At 40.9% G+C, this 7,045-nt stretch overlaps 1 non-coding gene across 1 annotated transcript; it reads right to left on the minus strand.

The window, feature by feature from the left end:
- Window positions 1-2,762: 2,762 nt before the first annotated feature.
- Window positions 2,763-2,869, minus strand: LOC119064163 (U6 spliceosomal RNA). Its single transcript, XR_005085333.2, has one exon. It is a non-coding gene; the product is annotated as a U6 spliceosomal RNA (small nuclear RNA).
- Window positions 2,870-7,045: the final 4,176 nt, after the last annotated feature.

A 7,045-nucleotide genomic window follows, 5' to 3' on the forward strand; every position in this document is an offset into this window, starting at 1 on the left:
AGGGGAATGGTCTGCCTGAACACACTGGCTGCTGCTGTCTGGGGGATGACTTAGCATCAGGATCCTGGTGGCTACTCTCTTGAGTTCTCTCCCCCAAACCTCAGTCCTTAGTCTCTCTTCTGGCATCACGAGCCTTTTCCACCCCTGCCTTTGCTAGAGCCCATGGTAAGTGGCTGCAAATGAGAATTTGTTTGTTGGCCCTTTAGATGGCTCTCTGTGTCTCCAGCTGTCCATCTCTGGCAGAGAGCAACCCTACCACTTTTCACTGCTGTTTGCTATCTGTGTACTTTTTGGGCTCTGGTGCTCTAAGCTGGGAATCTCAGCTTTAGGTTTAAACCCCATTCTTCCGAGGGAGATCCAACCAGCCACTCAATTATCCCTCCAGTGCTGCTGCCTACAGGCCCCCATGCAGCTCTCTTGAGTCTCTACTGCACTCCTTACTAGACAGGCTGTGCTAAATCTTGTTTTTCTGTCTGTCTGAAGTTATATGGCTACTCTCTGGTTATTGCTCAGTTGTTTGTCTTGGGTAATTTCCCATAACTGAGTTGTAATTCCAGATTGGCCCTGGGAGGAGGTCAGTGTGACTTCCATTCATACCTCTACCATCTTTTCCTATCTCTAGAATTCCTTTGAAATCCATCTGCTACTAGGAACCAAAAACCAGCCCATAGGAAAATGTCACACTGAGGTCCTCAGCACCCATGATATCAACCACTAGGCTTATGAGCAGATGAACCTTCAGAAGACGGAAGATGCAGCCTTCAAGTCTTCCAGCTGAGGCTCAAGATTACAGAGGAGAGACAAGACATCCCCATCTGAATTTCATGAAACTAGGTTGAAGGCAGCTGCCAGAGAGCCCCAGCCCAACTCTTACTCCATTGCATATATATTTTCACTTACCATTATCACAAGTACTTTTCCATCTCATCAAATGTTCTTTGAGGACAAAAATTCCAGTAATGTATCATAATTTACTGAAATATTTTCCCACTGTTGAGTAGTTACTGTTAATAATGTTTGAATGTATTTTCATGCACATAAATTTGGGGGGTTTAATACTTTTGGGATATATTGCCTAATGGCTAACTAGTGGGTCAGAGAGCATGAACATATACAGGCTTTTTGCCCTATTATCACCATATTGTCTTTTAGAAAAGTTGTAACAACACACAATCTTTCAAATACTACAGGATAGTCAATTTCTGTGCTCCTCCTTTTCCTGTATTTTATTAAAAATCACTTGAATCAACTGAGAGTGAAAATGGCATGCTGTTTTCTTATTGAATTTAATGAAGTGACATTGGTTAATACAATTATATAAGTTTCAGGTGTACAATTCTTTTCTTTCACATTTTTTATTACTGTTCAAGTACAGTTGTCTCCATTCCCCCCCCCCACTACCCTCCACCCCAACCATCCCCACCATCAATCCCCCCCTTTGTTTTGACCTTGTGTCTTTTACAGATATTCCTGAAAAGCCTTCCCCATTTCTCCCATTATCCCCTCCTACCTCCCTTCTGGTTACTGTAAGCTTGTTCTCAATTTCAATGTCTCTGGCTCTGTTTTGCTTGCTTGTTTGTTTAGTTGATTATGTTCCACTTATATGTGAAATTATATGGTTTGTTTTTCAGGTATACAATTCTATAATACATCATATATATTGTATTTGGTATTCACCACCTCAAATCAAGTCCCCTGCTGTCACCATTTAGCCCCCCTATATTCTCTTCTTTTTTAAATTTATTTTTTAAATTGTTGTTCAAGTACAGTTTTCTGTCTTTTACTCCCATCCTCGCCCACCCCCCAGTGCTTCCCACCTCCGTCCCATTTCCACTCCCCCCCCCAGTTTTTGTCCATGTGTCTTTTATACTTGTTCCTGTAAACCCTTCTTCCCCTTTTACCCTGAAATTCCCTCCCCTCTCCCCTCTGGTTTCTGTCAGCCTGTTCTGTATTTCAGTGTCTTTGGTTATATTTTGCTTGTTTGATTGTTTTCTTGTTTAGGTTCCTGTTAAAGGTGAGATCATGTGGTCTTTGTCTTTCACCACCTGGCTTAGCATAATGCTTTCCAGTTTCATCCATTCTGTTGCAAATGGTAGGAGCTCCTTCTTTCTTTCTGCTGTATAGAATTCCTTTGTGTAAATGTACCACAGTTTTTGGATCCATTCATTTACTGATGGGCACCTAGGTTGCTTCCAACTCTTGGCTATTGTAAATTGTGCTGCTATGAACATTGTGGTGCATAGGTTCTTTTGGATTGGTGTTTCAGGGTTCTTAGGGTATTATCCTAGCAGTGGAATTGCCAGGTCAAAAGGCAAATCCATTTTTAGTTTTCTGAGAAAATTCCATAGTGTTTTCCATAGTGGTTGTCCCAGTCTGCAATCCCACCAACAGTGCACTAGACTTCTCTTTTCTCCACAACCTCTCCAACACTTGTTGTTTTTTGCTTTGTTTGTGATGGCCATTCTGACTGGTGTGACGTGGTATCTCACTGTGGTTTTAATTTGCATCTCTCTCATAGCTAGTGATATTGAGCATCTTTCCATGTGTCTCTAGATCCTCTGTATGTCTTCCTTGGAGAAGTATCTGTTCAAGTCCTTTGCCCACTTTTTAGTTGGGTTGCTTGTCTTCTTAGAGTGGAGTCATAGTAATTTCTTTATATATTTTGGAGATCAAACCCTTGTCTGAGGTATCATTGGCAAAAATATTTTCCCATATGGTTGTTTCTCTTTATCTTAATAGTTTTTTTAGCCATGCAGAAGCTTAACAATATGGAAGGCTTTACAAATTTGCATGTCATCCTTGTGCAGGGGCTGTGCTAATCTTCTCTGTACCACTCCAATTTTAGTATATGTGCTGCTGAAGCAAGCACCCTATACTCTCTTTTATGTGTCCCCCACACCCCTCCCCCCTAGTAATTACCACACTCTGGTCTGTGTCTATTGTTTTTTGGTTCAATCTTTTTACCTTTTTCATCTCATCCACAACCCCCCTCTCTATAGCTGTCAGTCTGTTCTCTATCTATGAGTCTGTTTCTTTTTTGTTTGTTAGTTTATTTTGTTCATTATATTTCACATGTTACTGAGATCATATGGAATTTTCTTTCCCTGACTGGCTTATCTCACTTAGTGTAATGTTCTCCAGGCCCACTCATGCTATTGCAAAGAGTAAAATTTTCCTTTTTTTATGGTCTAGTAGTTTTCCATTGTGTAAATGTATCATAGCTTTTAATCCATTCATCTACTGATGGACATTTGGGCTGATTCCATGTCTTGGTTATTGTGAATAATGTTGCAATAAACATCGGAGTGCATATATTGTTTTGAATTAGTGTTTTGAGTTTTTTCAGATACATTCCCAGAGGTGGAATCACTGGGTCATAAGGCTGTTACATTTTCAATTTTTTGAGGTAACTAGATACTACTTTCCACAGTGGTTGCACTAATGTGCATTCCCACCAACAGTGCACAAGGAAATCATCAATAAAGATTTTTCACTGAGACTTCTGGCCAAAATGGAGGCATAGGTAGACACATAGTGCCTCCTTGCATAACCAAAATAAGAACAACAAAAATTTAGAAACAAAATAACAATCAGTACTAACAGAAAATTGAACTGTATGGAAGTCTAACAACCAAGGAGTTAAAGAAAAAACATTCATCTAGACTGTTAGGAGGGGAGGAGTCGGGCAGCTGGGCAGAGAGGGGTCCTGGTAAAAAAAAGCATTGGCTGGTGGACCCGGTGGGGTGGTGGGTTGTGGAGAGGCTTGGTGCCCAAGGTGGCTTGCAGAACTGGGCAGTCCCACATTCATATGCAGATAAACCAGGTGAAACTGGAGAGTGAGACAGACTGCACAACCTGGGGCTCCAGTAAAGCCTCAAAACACCAATTAAAAATCCCTGTGGGGGGTGAGGTGCGGGGAGAGACTCCCAGCCTCACAGGAGAGTTTGTTGGAGAGACCCACAGGGGCTTAAAATGTACACAAGCCCAGCCACCAAAGAATCAGCACCAGATGAACCCAATTTGCTTGGCGGAAGTGGGGGAAGTGACTTAAATCTGGCAGAGTGAAGCTAGCACCATTGTTCCCTCTCGGACACCTCCCCCACATACAGCACCACAATGCAGCAACTGGGTTGCCCCACTCTGGTGAACACCTAAGGCTACACCTGTCACTACGTAACAAGTGTGTCAAGACAAAAAAAAATGGCCCACACTAAAGAACAGATCAAAGCTCCTGAAGAAATATAGCTAAGTGATGAAGAGATAGCTAACCCATCAGATGCACAGTTCAAAGCACTGGTGATCAGGATGCTCACAGAATTGGTTGAATTTGGTCACAAATTAGATAAAAATGGAGGCTATGCTAAGTGAAATAAAGGAAAATGCACAGGGAATCAATAGTGATGGGAAGGAAACTGGGACTCAAATCAAGGGAGTGGACCAGAAGGAAGGAAGAAAGAACCAAACAGAAAAGAATTAAGAAACAAGAATTCAAAAAAATGAGGAGAAACTCCAGGACATCTTTAAATGTTCCAACATCCGAATCATAGGGATACCAGAAGGGGAAGAGGAAGAGCAACAAGTGGAAAACTTATTTGAACAAGTAATAAAGGAGAACTTTCCCAATCTGGCAAAGGAAATAGACTTCCAGGAAGTCCAGGAAGCTCACAGAGTCCCAAAGAAGGTGGACCCAAGAAGGAACACACCAAGGCACATCATTATATTAGCCAAGATAAAAAATGAAGGAGAGAATCCTAGAAGCAGCAAGAGATAAGGAGACAGTTACCTACAAAGTACTTCCCATAAGACTGTCAGCTGACTTCTCAAAAGAAACCTTGCAGTCTAGAAGGGGCTGGAAAGAAGCATTTGAAATCATGAAAGGTAAGGACCTACATCCAACACTGCTCTACCCAGCAAAGCTTTCATTTAGAATAGAAGGGCAGATAAAGTGCTTCTCAGATAAGGTAAAATTCAGGGAGTTCATCATCACCAAGCCCTTATTTTATGAAATGTTAAAGGGACTTATCGAAGAAAAAGAAGATAAAAAAATATGAACAGTGAAAGGACAGCAAACTCACAGTTACTAACAACCACACCTGAAACAAAAGCAAACTAAGTGGACAGCTAGATCAGGAGTGGAACCATAGAAGTGGAGATCACATAAAGGGTTACCAACAGGGGAGTGGGAGGAGAAGAGAGGAGGAAAAAGTACAGGGAATAAGTAACATAGATGGCAGGAAGAAAATAGACAGGGGAAGGGCAAGAATAGTATGGGAAATGTAAGAGCTAAAGAACTTAAGACACATGGACATGAACCAAAGGCAGGGAATGTGGGTGAGAGAGGGTGTGCTGAGTGGAGGGGAATGAAGGGGGAAATGGGACAACTATAACAGCATAATTAATAAAATACATTTAAAAGAAAAAGACAATCCACTGAATGGGAGAAACCATAAAAAAGGACAACCATCAATAAAGACAATGCACTGAATGGGAGAAAATATTTGGCAATGATACATCTGATAAGCAGTTAATATCATAAATTCATAAAGACCTTATAAAACTCAACACCAAACCTTCCTCCAAACGATTGAAAAATGGGCTAAGGGCATGAATAGATACTCCTCCAAAGAAGATATATAGATGGCTAGTAGACATATGAAAAGATGCTCAATATCACTACTCATCAGAAAAATACGAATGAAAATCGCAGTAAGACATCACCTCACACCTGTCAGAATGGCTATCATCAATAAATCCACAAACAAGAAGTGTTGGAATGTTGTTGTTCTTAATATGTTACTTTTTTGTGTTGATATTGCTTTTCTTTCAATAAATTGTGGGCTTCATCTTTAGATCCTTATAACCAGAGAGGTGCAGTACATCTATGTCCTTGGATGCTGAGAGTTCATATTATCATTTCCTGATCTAGAACTTGACACGTTTTCATTGAATGTGAAGTTCACGTATATCTCCACAGCAACCTCTCTGAGCTCCCCAAGAGGAATCTACTCGCACAAAGCAAATGGTGTTCATTCACTGAAGATTTTTCAGGGGAGGCAGAGAAGAGAGTTGACATTACACACCTCACTGCAAATAACTTGAAATATTTTTGGAATGTTTTACTTACCTCCAAGTCCTCTCTTTTTGCTTTCTGTTGCCCCAATATCCAGGATCTTTCTTTAGTTCTTCCTTACATATGTCACTTGCTCTCACTAATTTTTGCCACTCCTTGAATGTCCCTTAAATATCTCAGCCACTTACTGACCCTAATTTGTTAACCAGCCATGCCCTTTGAGGCTGTCACTCCCCTAGCCACCCACAAAAGACTTATCAACATATTTTCCCATTAGCAGGCAGTGATTCTTATGTAGCAGTTGTTAAGAGAACAACACTTTCTTCACATTGTTTAAAAAGCATTATGTAAAAATTTTGGTAAAGGTGGAAGTGATATATTCCTTAGAGTAGGTTTCCAATTTTTTCTTGGGATAGGACATACCTTCAGGATCAGCATTTGTAAGGGAGTAAGGGAAACAATTGGCTAGAGAGAGGAATAGGACTGCAATGTAATCACAGCAGAGGCCTCAGCTGACCCTGTTGTGAGGCAAACTTTGAAACTGACATGATTCTTCAGAGTTGTACCAAATTGAGGCATGGGGATTGGATCGTTGTACCCCACATCCATGAACCAGTCCTTGGACGTGGCTGCCCTTAAGGAAATGGGAACGACTTTGGGCAGTTCCTGTCCACTGAGGGCAAATCCTAGGAAAGGACTCAGCTGGAATGTGTAACAACCAGTACTCTTGGCAATGAATGCCTTGCTCTAAAATCGGATATGGGTGATTTTCTCAGGGAATTTATTATTTTCAAGATATGCTTGCATTGAAAATATTTTGATTATAGAGTATGCTTAAAAAAAGCTGGAGGTGTGTTTGGGGATGTAAAATCCCATTGAAGTCTTCAGAATTGTACAGAGGTTAAGTCAGAACACTGATTCTGGCCATTTTATCTGTGTAGCCTTATGCAAATCAGTTACTCTGTTTTTCCATCT

This window comes from Artibeus jamaicensis, unplaced genomic scaffold (assembly GCF_021234435.1).
Source record: "Artibeus jamaicensis isolate MK-2021 breed Jamaican fruit bat unplaced genomic scaffold, CSHL_Jam_final contig_60, whole genome shotgun sequence".
Taxonomy (NCBI): Eukaryota; Metazoa; Chordata; class Mammalia; order Chiroptera; family Phyllostomidae; genus Artibeus; species Artibeus jamaicensis.